The sequence below is a fragment of the Lichenostomus cassidix genome, chromosome W, assembly GCF_008360975.1.
Source record: "Lichenostomus cassidix isolate B80296 chromosome W, HeHo_3.0, whole genome shotgun sequence".
Classification (NCBI taxonomy): Eukaryota; Metazoa; Chordata; class Aves; order Passeriformes; family Meliphagidae; genus Lichenostomus; species Lichenostomus cassidix.
The window spans coordinates 821,033-834,680 of NC_139510.1; positions in this window are offsets into that span (position 1 = coordinate 821,033).

Here is a 13,648-nt window from a genome sequence, read left to right on the forward strand (position 1 = left end):
TGGATACCAGAGCTACTTGCTCTGTTTTAAATACCTATAAAGGGCAATTATGTAAACAAATAACCTCAGTTGTTGGTGTGACTGGGTTAAAGGGAAATTGACCTTTCTTTCAACCATTAAAATTTGGAATTGGTAAACATGTGTTAGCCCATCAATTTCTTTATACACCTCAATGTCCCATACTATTACTAGGAAGAGATGCATTAAGTAAATTAAATACACAAATTACATTTGAGAAAGGAAAAATAAAAGGCCTTGGAGGCCCAAGTGTGGAGTTACAGAGGAAGCTGCCACTGCGATCCCGTGTGAACCAGATGCAGAAGGATGCTAATCAGCACAGGATTTGAAGCAGATAGCAGCTTCCTGTTCTCCCCTGAGAGAATAATAACAAGCTGTCAAGACTGACAGATGTATTGAAGAATTGTAAGATTAAGCAAACAACTAAGAAACAACTTCTCTTGCTAAAAAGTATATATACTGTTTGACTTTGTAATAAAGGCAGATTTGTTTTGCATACAGCAAGTGTCTCTCATTCCATACACTATACCCAATTCTTTCTGCTACAGAATCCTGAACCCGAAGCAGAAATACCAAAGGAAGTGGACAATGTTGGCATGGACCACTGGAATTCCAGAACTAGCTCAGAATGCAGAACCAGTGTAACCAAAAATTCAGTAAAATAAAAATACTCTTTAACACCAATGTAGCATTAAGAAGCAGGCATTCTTTATTTGGCCAGATGCATGAGGGGATAGCTCCTCCTAAAGTCATGCATGCTGAGTACAGGAAAGTTTCTGTTCATATACTGTATTCTACATACATATTCATTGATTGTCCCAGAATAAACATACATATGATAATAATTTCCCCAAAATCATTGACATATTTTCCCTTCCCTTAATGCATGCATTATCTGAGCTTACATTACCTGAGTTGAGGTTCCCACTGTATACCCAGCTGACCGTTTTCCATTTCGTATTATGCTACTCCCACCATTTTGCAGGTCAAGTTCCCCGTCCTGGATGGGATTGCTCTTGAGATCCGGTCTGCCAGAACTCACGTGTTCAATGGTTGCCAGGCAGTCATGACACAAAGGTCTCTGGATTTCTTCTGAAGCCTGGAGAAACATGGCCGGGTTTAAAGTAGTTATTACCTTAAGTTCAACATTGTCCTGCCCCAATAGGACATTCTGCTGGCTATATTGAATGTCATCCTTTTTGTTTCAAACCAGCTTTTACTATCTGGGGTACATATCAGCATTTGTGCTTCTCTGCAGCTACTACAGCTCTCAGGTATTTGGGTCATTCTTTACTTGCATTGTCCAATCATTTGGACAGGCTGCTTCCATGGCCCCAAATGCTGCACCAGTACCCTTGGTGCCAAGTGCATCCTTTCATGCACAAATAACTCACAAGGTTTGGTTCAAGTGTGGGAGTCCCAATGCAGGGGTTGTCATTAAGGTTATTTCTGGGCTTTTCAGGCCCTCTGACTCTCAGGAGTCCATACCAAGTATTTTCAGTGGAGAACCTTACAAGGGTTTTGCCAGTACCCCCTAACTGACAATCCATAACCGACACCATCTGGCCATACCTAAGGCGGCTTGTAGTCCTTGGCTCTGGAGTCTGGCAAATGGTTTCTTTTCAGTTGCTTCCCAAGCTTCTTTTTTCCTGCAAGATCTCAAAACTAATATATATTACTGCTTCTTTGCCTATTTGTGCCATTTTCTTTGTCACCCTGTATCCAGGTTGTCCCACGAAATGTAACAGACTTACAGTAGCACCAAGGCACTTACTTTCAGTCTTGATTGCTGATCATCTACACATTGTAGTAAAGTTCTGTACAGATTTTTTTTTCCAGCTTTCCAATTTTTTAAAATAATTTTTTTCCCAACTGATTGTCAAATATAGTGGGGCTCTTTTGAAGCCCTGGGGTAGCACAATCCATGTTAGTTGCAATTTTCACCCAGTGTTTGGATTCCCACACACAGAAGCAAACAATTTCTAACTATCTGGGTCAAGAGGTATTACAGAAAAAGGCATCCTTAAGATCAAACACCATGAATGATTTGTATTCCCTTTTATGTGCTGTCAAGAGTGTGTGCAGATTAGCTACTACTGTATGAATATCAGGTACTTTCTATTAATGGCCCTTAAATCTTGTACTAATCTATAACTGGTAATATTGGTGTGCTATATTCTGATTCACACTCTTTCAATAACCCATATTCTAAAAATTTTTTCTATAAGCTTCTCGAACTTTTTCCTTGCCTCACATTTAATAGGATATTGGTTTTGCTTTAATAGTCTGGCTTCAGGTTTGAGAGTAATCCTCACTGGTTTGTCCACTTTTGATCATTCAGGCATCTCAGTTGCCCATACCAACAGGGTTACAGCATTCTTTGCCTCCTCTGAGATTTCTTCCAACTCTTCTGATTCCTGTAACACAAAATCTTTGCCTCAACAGTTTTTTATTCTGGTGTTTGAATTTCTATTTCCCCATCCCAGAGGGTTATTTGAACATCCAATTTTCCCAATAAATCTCTCCCCAGCAAAGGGATTGGGCATTCAGGCATATACAAATTGGTGATTCCCCCACTGTTTTCTTATTTTAAATAGTAATAGTTGTAAAAAAAGGCCTGTTCTCTTTCCTCCCTGTCGCACCCACAACACTTACAGGTTCCAAGCTGAGTTTTCCTCTGCAGGTATTCAGTACAGAATAAGTTGCTCCTGTATCAATTAAAAAAATTTACCTTTTCATTGCCCCGATATAATGTAACCAGGGGCTCAGCTGAGGATGATTCCTCTGGTCCCCTTCAGGGAGATTCTTCATCTTCACTTAAGGTCTTGAGCTTGATGGCTTGAAGACCTGGGTTTAGGTTTTCTGTCTGATTTCCCCTGGCTTGGGGACACTCCCTTTTCCAATGTCCCCTTTCTTTACAAATTTCCAAATATACTTCAGACACTAAGTATCACAATACAAATTGCCAAAGTATACTTCAGCTACAAACTATTAAAATTTTCAACCAAGTTTTTCTGAGTGAGGGGGTCCTGAGTTTTAATTCTGGTTTCAAATACTTTAGTAACTCTATCCAGATATTCCTTATAAACTCCCACCGCCTTTCTCCATGGTATTAAATCCACTATTAAAAATGGGGTTTTTACTGTTACTGGACAATGATTTCTGATCGCCTGCTGGAGAGGAGCCATCAGAACATCCCCAACATCTCCCCCAACATCTCCTTGCCACCTTCTAGTGCTTCCTACAATTGGACTAAAATCCTATGATCACTTAAAACATTCTCTTCATTCCAGTGCACTTTCCTGCAACCTACTCCTGCGTCTAAACATATTTCCCGGTGATTCATCATTTCCCCCCCTATTCTTTCCCAAGGAGAAACCATCAAGTCTAAATCCTCCTCCTCCTCTTGACCGCACTTTAAGCACCTCTGTCCCATGCTACACACCGAACAACATCTCTTCAACCCTTTGTCTTTCTTTTCCTTTCAAGTTCTAAAATTAATGGACCTTGTGGGGTCCTCCCACATTCCTTTTGCCATTCTGGAGGATTTCTTAGGGTGAAAAACAAGTCAACATAAGGAACTTCATCCCACTTATTATTCCTTCTACAAAACAACATTAATTGCAATATGGTATTATACTGTAAGGTTCCATCCTTAGGCCACTTCACTTGATCTTCCAATTCGTAAAATGGCCACCACAGATTACAATATTTTATAGGTTTTTCTTGCCTGAGGGCATCACCCCCAATTTGTTTCCAGTGTTTCAAGATGCATCTCAGCGGTAACACCTGTGATACCTCTTTCAAGGTTTTGTTTCCCATTATAACCAATTACTATTTAGGAGCTCCTAGAAGGGACTCTAACACTTCCCTTTGAGGGGACTCTACTCTTCCCTGTTCCCACCTTAGGTACCTTTAAACCGAACCCTGAGAAGCTTTTGCTGCACCTTACAGGCAGGTTAAAAGTTAACACCTTTAAAGTAAAGTAAAGAATGCCTTTACCTTACATGGGGTCTTCCTCCAATTTCCTGTGGACTGGGAATCGAAGGTTCTCACCGAGAATCCCTTGGTGCTGGCTGGAAGTCCTGCAATCCCTCGGATGCATTGAAATTCAGGAGTATGTTCCACCTGGTTTGTCAAAACTGTTACCAAAAATTTGGTAAAATAAAAAAACTCCTTAATACCAATGTAGCATTAAGAAGCAGGCATTCTTTATTTGGCCGGGTGCATGAGGGAATAGCTCCTCCTAAAGTCATACATGCTGAGTACAGGAAAGTTTCTGTTTATATACTGTATTCTACATACATATTCATTGATTGTCCCAGAATAAACATACATATGATAATAATTTCCCCAAAATTATTAACATATTTTCCCTCCCCTTTACACATGCATTCTTCTGTCCTGGAGGTTGGTTCAAAGGAATCTACTCCACAGCAGGTACTGTAAAGTAAACACACCTTTATTGGGGCCAAGAGAACATGTAGGGGTTAACACCTCCACGTACATGTTTGGCTGTGGTTAATTTTACACAAGCTTTTACACCTTAACAATTCTGGCATCCACCCTTGTTTGTTTGATTTAGGGGGGCTGGAATTTACTAATTTAGGGGGACTAGAAGCTGGATAATAATTTTTTGGAACTGATTTAGAAGGCCAGAGGTTGGATAATGATGTACTAAGAACTGCTTGCTGAAGACAATGTATCATTTGCTTAATGATTTTGTTCCTACCTAGTAACAGGGAGGATACAGAGAAGAAAGCCAAATAATTGCGAAAAACTACTGAGTGTGACTGAACATCCTGCTCTCAGACCCCAGAACTGGTACAAGTTAGTTCTAAGGTTTGGATTTGGACCAAGAACCAAGAGAGCATGCGCAAGGAGACAAGGTGAAGAGTTCATCTCGAGGAATACACCAGTTACTTCCTCCCGCGACCACCGCCTCAATTAATTAAGTGACATTGCACTTGCACAAGCATATTTAAATGAACTTTGAGCTCATTATAATATGAAGTGGGGATAGGTAATGAACATGTATGGGGCTTTGTGTAACTTCATGCATATGTAACCTGTAACCTAATATAAACCTAGTGAAGTGCTGCTGAGGTGTGCATGCCTTTGTAGGGGCTACCCCCCATGCACTCCAGCTGGAATAAATGCATACCTACTTCATAACTATTTGAATTGTGGAGTCAATCCGTGCCTCAGTTTGCTTATTTAAAGGTACAGTTTTAAGGGTTGGGGTCTTACATAACTTTGTAGTTTCTTTATCTCAGGGTTACAAACATGGCACACAATACACACCTAACTTTACCTTTACAAGACTTATATTCTGTTTCTAGCTGTGCTTTATTGACTATGTCCTTCTGTTTCCTATCCAGTACAACATAACTTGTTTTTTTAGCCTTTTGTGTCAGTTTCCCTTCTTATCTTCTTAGCCCACCAGGGCTAGACCCTTGTTTACAGAAGTAGTTACAGTTAGACACAGCGGTCATACTGAAGCCTCTTCCTCCTTATCTTCTTAACCCACCAGGGATAGACCCCTGTTTTGCAGAAGCAGCAGCAGTTTCATTCAAGCTCTTCCCTTCTTATCTCCTCAGCCCACTTAGGACTAGGTCCCTATTTGCAGAAGTGGTTACAGTTATGCACAGCAGTCACACTTAATTCTCTTGCTAACTTATACCTTAGTTCTTTTTATACCTTAATTCTTTTGCTAACTTATGCTAAGGTGCTTATGCCAAGTGAGGTCTGTGTTTCAGGGTCTCTTTGGTGGTCCCTGGTGGTCAAGGATACCAATGTTACAGCTGACCTGGCCAAGTTGGCAGGGCACTGGGGCTGGTGAACTTCCAGTTCTCCTTCTTACAAAATGGGCATTGTGCAGTTCCATAGGCCAGTGTTTTTTGGAGAATAAGCATCGTGTTAGCTCATGAGGTGTAGACAATTTATCATCAGGTAACACCGGTAAAGATCATTTTGAAACCAGATGCCAGACCATTAAGATGTAAACAATACTCTTTGGAACTGGGGACTCAGAAAGGACTGGAATCGTTAATAAAAACTTTTCTTAAACACAAACTGACAGGGATCTGTGGACAATACAAAAAGAAGTATCAGAAATCAGGCTCATGAGAACTTTGTGCTGCACTTTTAGATTAAATGTCTCGGTTTGAGAAACAGGTATCTGCCAAGGAAGGCAGGAACCTCCCTTGGAATAGAGAATACAACCCCCCTTCCCTCCGAATTACTATAACTTTGAAATCAAGGGGCTTTCAGGCAAATATATGGGAAAAGGAATTACCGCTCTTTTCTAGTATTTATAACAAGGAAAACAAGCAACAACAATGGTAGTAACAACAAACGAACCAGAAACCCAGTAGCAACCTTCTCTGGGCTGTCACACACCCTCCCTTTTGGTACAGTTACAGTCAAAGCCAGCAGGGGCACTGCTGGCTCCTGGCTGAGCAGGGCAGGTGCTATGATTCCCCCATGGCTGCCGGGGGCGCTGTGGTGCAAGCTCAGGCGAGTATCCCTCATACGGTAATGGTGGACGGGCTGGATAGCAGGACGGGCTGTAGCAGGAACCTCAGAGCAGCAAGCTGGAACGGCAGGGCTGGCTCACCAGGGGTAGCAAGCAAGAGATAGCAGGAACTCCGCAGCTGTGGCAGGAGCCACAGTGTGTCCCGGCAAGCATGAGGTGTTAGGTTACAATGTAGAAAAAAATCCGGAGCAGTAGCAGAAAAAGGGTGGGAGCTGGACAGGGGATTGCTCCCTAGGTGAGAGAGGAGTGGTCAAATAGGTAACTCCAGTTAACTATTGAGAGACAGAATATGTGAATTCTAAAACCTAGAAAAACAAGATTCCCTTAATCTTATCAAGATAAGTGGGACAAGAATCTGTCTGAAGCCAGCACTGAAACCGCTGAATCATCTCATGAAGGACAGCGCATGCTCCAGAGAGAAACGTGAAAAGTGCATTGTGATGAAGACTACTAGGACCTTCATCCTGGGGGGGTCTTTGGGGATCTCCAAAGACCACCGGGACATACAGAGCATGCGTGGTGCACATGCTAATGATATTAATGACTTCCGAGAAACTATTTTTATAACCACTCCTATTCTGGGGAATGTGATGAATATTCATGAATTTTACCTATAACACTGTGTCTTTGGAGGTACCGAGGTGTGTGTTTGAGAACTCCCCACACCCGGTGCGCCAAATTAAAGCAAATACCCACTTCTCTGACTTTGTGTCTGAAGTGTCTCTGGGCTCGCTTGGGGTGAATCAAATTGGCACCTCCAGATGGGACCCTAACACTGCTCGGCTGCCAGATCCAGGGGTAAGCAGACCTCCCAGTCGCGACCCTGAATTTTCAGGGGGAGCTTAGCTGTGCTTTGGCTCACAGCAGGAGTAGACCGAGGACCATCTGCACCAAATTAAGGTATTTGCTACTTTTACGAAAACAGAAATGCCTGCAGGTCCAGGGTACTAGTCCCTGAGGGTGGGTTGAGACTGGGTCTCCCAAAATTAGTCCCGGGCAAGGGGTTGGACCCCCGGGAATGAACCCCACTATCAAGAAATGTACCTGTAAAGGGTTGAACCCCCACTATAGTGAAATGTATCTTTAAGGGGTTGGACCCCACTGTACTGCACCATCGTACTGCTATTTTTGTTCTGTCTGTCATTATTTTGTTATTGTGTGAGTGTGAATGAATGAGACGTGTCTCTGACACGAGGTGACAGTGGAGCTCTATCTGCAGTTCTGTTATCCGGTGACAGAGAAAAGCAAAGCGACTCGCAAAGAGTGAATGAGTATAAATCATATATAAACCGTTGGTTTGGAGTATCTGGAGGGGGGCAGATTGTATTATTGGAGGGGAAAGGTTTTAGTTACTGAACTGAGAACACCCAGACCCCCAACACCTTTCCAATGCAGCTCCATTCGATTTTCCTTTTGAAATCCTGTGTTTTGTGTGTGAAAAGTTGTGTGGCTTGGACTTAGTGCACTTGTATTAATTGTGAGAGGAAGTGATATTGTCTATTTGCTCAAGTGTTTTTGAAACTTTTTTGGAATGTGTGTGCTTGTACTGTGTGTGCAAAATTTTACCTGTGTTAATTTGTATTTTTGCCAGCATATAAATTCATGTGGGGATGCCCGCGGGATAAAAATAACTAGTTGAATCTAATAGGTACCTCTTTGGAACTCCTGTGTATAGCTTCCAAAATATGGTTGTGTAAAATGTAGTAGAGAGAGTGGGCATGCAGATAGAGTAAAAGAAAGAAGGAAGAAGGAAGAGAGAAAAAAGAAAAAGGATTGAGATGTTTTTCAGCACCTTCTCCCATCTTGCCCAAAATTTTGGCAGCTGACCTAGGGCCACCTGCAGTCCCCTGTATCCTCTGCTTTCGGAGTGGCAGGAGCGAGCGCAGAGGTGCGGGGCTGGGAGCATGGGCTGGGAGCCTGTGGGGAGGTGCAGAGCTGAGCTGAGGCTGTGGGACAGCTGCAGGCTCAGCATCGGGCAGTCCCTGACCCCTCCACCCCCGGGGCAGAGGCGGCTGTGGCCTCCCAGCCTCCGTGAGGCTGCAAGACACCCCGGTCAGCTGTGGTTCTGTTAGCCGTGCCTGCTGGGAGCGCAGGAGGGGGCAGGGCTGCTTTTGGACGCTACGGAAAGAATATCTAGAAAATGCGAATTGTACATGGAAGTGTTGGGGGTCACCCGAGTCTGACACACATCCTCACAGAGGTAACGGTGTCATCTCCCTTTATTTTCAGGAAGCAAGCATTATTATAGACAAAAGCACTGTTCACGCGACACACTGGTATATATGATTGGATAAAAGCTTAAGTTCATGCACCTAATCTAACTTGCTAATTGGCTGTAGGCTTTTAATCACGCTCTCTAAGCATTAGCTAAAGCTCTGTCTATGTAACTTCTTTATCTTGTTTAGAATTCTTTTATGATGTTCACATTCTTGGCTCTTTACGTTTTGTTATCTCCTGGGAAAGAGACTTCAGAGTCAGTCACACAGGCTGAATTGTACATAAAAATCTCATTTATATGGCTTGTTCTGCAACAATTCCTCTTTTATTTTTTTCTTTTTTTTTTTTTTGCACAAGCTAGGCTTGGTTGACTGTCTTTACTAGTATGTGCTGTAAGCATTTTGCACTATGCATGGCAAAATTGTTAGAAATAGAAAAACTACAATTAAAATGAGTACAGCTGCTTGGATTGGGTTTTTGAACTATTCAGTAATTCCCAAACTTTTCAGCTACTTGGCAAGCCCAAGGCCATCGGCTACTCGTAGCTGCCTTGACAGGTGCTGCAGTTCAGTAAGTTGGTGAAATGGACTTTGAGTGGTTAGAAAGGTTCATACAGCACATTTCTTCAAACTCTTCGCAGCTATGCCCTTGGGCTAATAAGAGAAAATCTATTGCAGCTCTATTAACAACATATCTAGAATCGTCAATACAGTAACAATAACTGCTCTAAAAAGCAAAATTACATTTTCTCACACATAAAATTTTTTGTGTAAATATGGCATTGTCTAGTTGCTTGAGGGGTTATACCCCCCCTCTTTTTGTTTTTGGCAAGATGTGTTTCCTATTATAAGAAGGTGAAAATGACACAAAAGTGTAACAATACATGGAATGAAACAATAAGCTTACTTAAGAAAATACATTATTAATTGCTTAACTACTTTGCCATCACCCAGGGGCTGCAATTACTGGGGAACTTCATTCCATAGGCAGGGCTTGGAGAACCTTTCTCGAGCAAGGATTCTAAGTTTACCTGGAAGAGAGTCCAGCTTTTATAAGCTTAATTTAGCAAGTCAAAGTGACTCGATCACATTTTTAGTGCAGAAACAACTGGGACTGATGGCATATTTCCCAACCAGCTAAGACCAGGGCTTGGCTAGAGCCTTAACTGGGAGGATTTCCCTAGAACACTTTACAAACAAGCTTTTATTAATATCAATTAGGAAAGTGTCTTAAAATGATACAATTTTTGCAGATAACTACACAAGGTAATGTGCAATATTTGAAAGCAGCCGGCATTATTATTTAACTTTAACTAAACAATCAATGGTACTATAGACAAATTTTTAAATAACTGAATTGTGCACGTGCAGCATTGTTTGAAACTCTCACTCATTTTTTTGTCTCACCTGTGGAAGATAAAACTGCAAAGGTTTCTGTGAATAGTAATATTAACTAACAAATTTAGAACAATTGGATATACAGCATTCTTGATTACAGCAAGCATCCTCTAGACTGTGTGTTCACACGGTTAAATTTTCATCAGGAAGGTTTCTGTTGTAAATCTTTATCTTATCTCCACAGCTGAAGAACTGTGTTCTTTAAAATAAATGAGCACAACATAACAAAATGTAAACTTGACAAAACTTAAAGCTAACATCACTGCAAATGAACAGAATTCAATCTTAATAGAATTTAACAGAAGATAAAATAAACAGAACTTAAAAAATAATAAACATTAAACTGAGCAACACTTAAATTAAACAGACTTAGCCTTAATTGGACTCAAACTTAATGGAATTTCAAATAACAATTGCTTAATTTAACTTGACCTAAACTTCATAATGTACTTGTAATAAAACTTAAACTCACTTAAATTAACAGAACTTAACTTCAGTAGCACTTAACAGGTAACTTAAACTATTTAGTAACTGGTTCATATAAAATTTACTATAACATAGTAGGGCTTCACTTACAGGCTTAATTTACAAATTTAAAATACTTAAGAAGTTAGAATAGCATTCTTAGCATATTTGCTGAAACACTTTCACGCTAGCATGCACACAGGCATTGTTCAAGGTATCTTTGTGAAGAAAAAATTTTCTTGAATTTAGTGAAGGGGTTACTTTGAATGCCTTTGCATCTTTTGAACTTTAAATTTACCAAAACTAGATTCAAAGTTGAAAGTATTATTTTAAAAGTTTCAGATACAGCAGGGTTTAACTCATTTTGACTCTATTCTTACAAGAAAACTACTGAAGATTTATCACACAGCAATTAAACACGAATTAACAATATACAAAGGAGTAACTGAGCTGTAAATGAGACAGCAGCTACAGAGAACTTCATAGGGTTAAATTTTTGCAGGATTAACTGGAAGGGTCAGAAAAGTGTGGTAAGTAGATCATAATTTGTTTGATGTTTTGACATCAGGCTGTAGAGTTAATTGCTACAGCCCTATATTTTGTTCAGTTAATATTTGTTGGAAAACGCAGTTTTCCAGCAAAACTCATGCTAACTGAACAGAGCTGAGCAAGGCTTCAGTATTCCCAGGCCTCAGTGAAATTCCGACAAGCTGCAGTAGTTGTTTGCCTGAGAATGTTCTGTGGGAAGAATGCCATGAGAAAGATTAAGAGTCAGGAGTGTTATGAGAAAAGAATAAGGGAGTTAGCAGGAAGATCCCTGGGTGTGTGAGAACAGCTGCAGGTGTGTGTATGTATCTATGAATAGAAACTTCTGTAACAGTATATAAGTCTCTCGTTTAGTGAAATAAAATGGAGCTTACTTTATATCTCATATTGAGAGTGCTGTGAGTCTTCCCTCGCACCGCATCTCGTTAAATGGTGACCTCCGACGTGATACGGAGCGAGCAGGATTTACAATCGACGATTACGGACCCTGACAATGGAGTTTTACGACCCTGCTTGGGAGAGCGGTGCGAACGGAGAGGTGCTGAGGAGTGCGGCCTCAGCGTGTCGAGTCTTTGCCCGAATTGGGAAAGGTCGGAAGACACAGGTGAAATAATACCTGCCTACCGTGAGGGGCTATACTTCGGTAAACTGCACAACTCTGGCAATTGCGAGCCTCGATCGAGTGCTTAGACGGTGTTGACCAGGACCCTGGAAACCAGCTGGACCCAAAATGGAATCAGAGGTAGCCCAAATTTTATTATTATGCTTTTTAGAAAAGCACGAACTCAGTAGCCTGTTATATTTGGCTGGCCTGATGGCAGTAGGACAAGCTTATGGATTTTTTACAAATCCTATTACAGTATTCAGTGTAACAGAATGGTTGAATTACGGAGCTGTTTTGCTTTTGGACTGTGATAAAATTGCAAGAAAGCTTGGCAAATCATGGAGTAAAATTGTAGCCTGCTTACAAATACATGCCACAGAACAAAACCTTACGTGGCTCACGGCGCAGGACATAGTACCCGCATTAAGCAGAGAAAAGCCTGTGAATTACTGTGCCGCTTTTGATATGCGTAATACTTCGGCAGCCGCGGCACAGCTGCCAGGGAAACCCCCCCCGCCGGGGAGGGGGGGGGAGAGACTGCTGGTAGCCGAGAATACTAAGTTGCTCGATTGGATGAAAAATCTGTTCCTGTCTCAATATATCACAGAGTATGGCAATGTTACAGCGAAAAACATCTTAGCTGCTTTGTTTGAGAGAGTCACTGTTGGACTTTTGCCAGAACAACTGAATATTTTGTTAGAACGAGCTCCGATATCGCGGGTAAAGAAACAGAGTAACCAGAAATCATTCCAATGTTACCGATGTGGGAGTGGGGAACATATAAAAAAGATCTGCAATGAAAAAACTTGGTGTTCCCACTGTAACAAAGATACTCACAGCACAGAAGCTTGCAGAAACAAAAAGAACAAACGGAAAGTGACCAGTGACCCAAAAACAACAGCGGCCCCTACCCTGCGACACGCCACACAAAGGAGATCCTGTAGAGGAAGTTACTCCAACCGTGGCTTCCGGCCGAATGACAACCAGAGCGGAAGTCCCAGAGGGTGCCCCAGTAGACGGAGTCGCGAGCCATCCACGCCTCCTTCACTGCCCAACTGTGACGTCTGTGGGGAAACTCTAAACTCTACACCTCCTCAAGGCTGAGGAAATGATTGACAGCTTCAGCAACGAACCAGAACTAACCAACAGCGTTGCCAGCAGAAACAGTCTGAGCAGAATGGAGCAGATCGGCTCTTCCTTCAGCCTGGCTGCACTGACACCGAGACCAAAGCAATTTACTAATAAAGAAGCATTGTAACAAGAAATTATCCTGATAAAAAAAATTAATAACACCTTGAATACTAAAAGCCTTAAATGAAAATTGAATTTTGCTAAAGCATTTGTGTGTATGTGTGAATGTTGTAGGCCTACTGAGAGTGTGTTGAATGCTTTAATGTGTAAATGAAGCCTGATTGATGAGAGTGTGATTTTGATTTCTTGAGAGTTTTAAGGTGTGAATGAAAACCTGTGAGTGAAGTTATACTGAATAGTTTAAATTACCTGTTAAGTATCTTTAGTTAAGCATAGATTCTGTTAAAGTTAAGTAATAGTGAATTTAAATTCTACTAAGTTGTAAGTTCTGTTAAAGTTAAGATTCTGTTAAGTAATATTAAGTGATGTTAATTTTAAATTCTGTTAAGTTTTAAATCTTGTTAGAGTTAAGTTGTTAAAGTGATATCAATTTTAAATTCCATTATAGTTAAGTCCTAATTGTTAGTTTAAAATAAGATTTATTAAGATTAAGCTTTATTCATTTTTAGTGATATTAATTTTAAGCTTTAAATTTGTTAGTTTATATTATTATTCACAAAAGCTTTGCAGTTTTATCTCTTAGTTAAAGTTTAGTAATAATATCTACTGTTT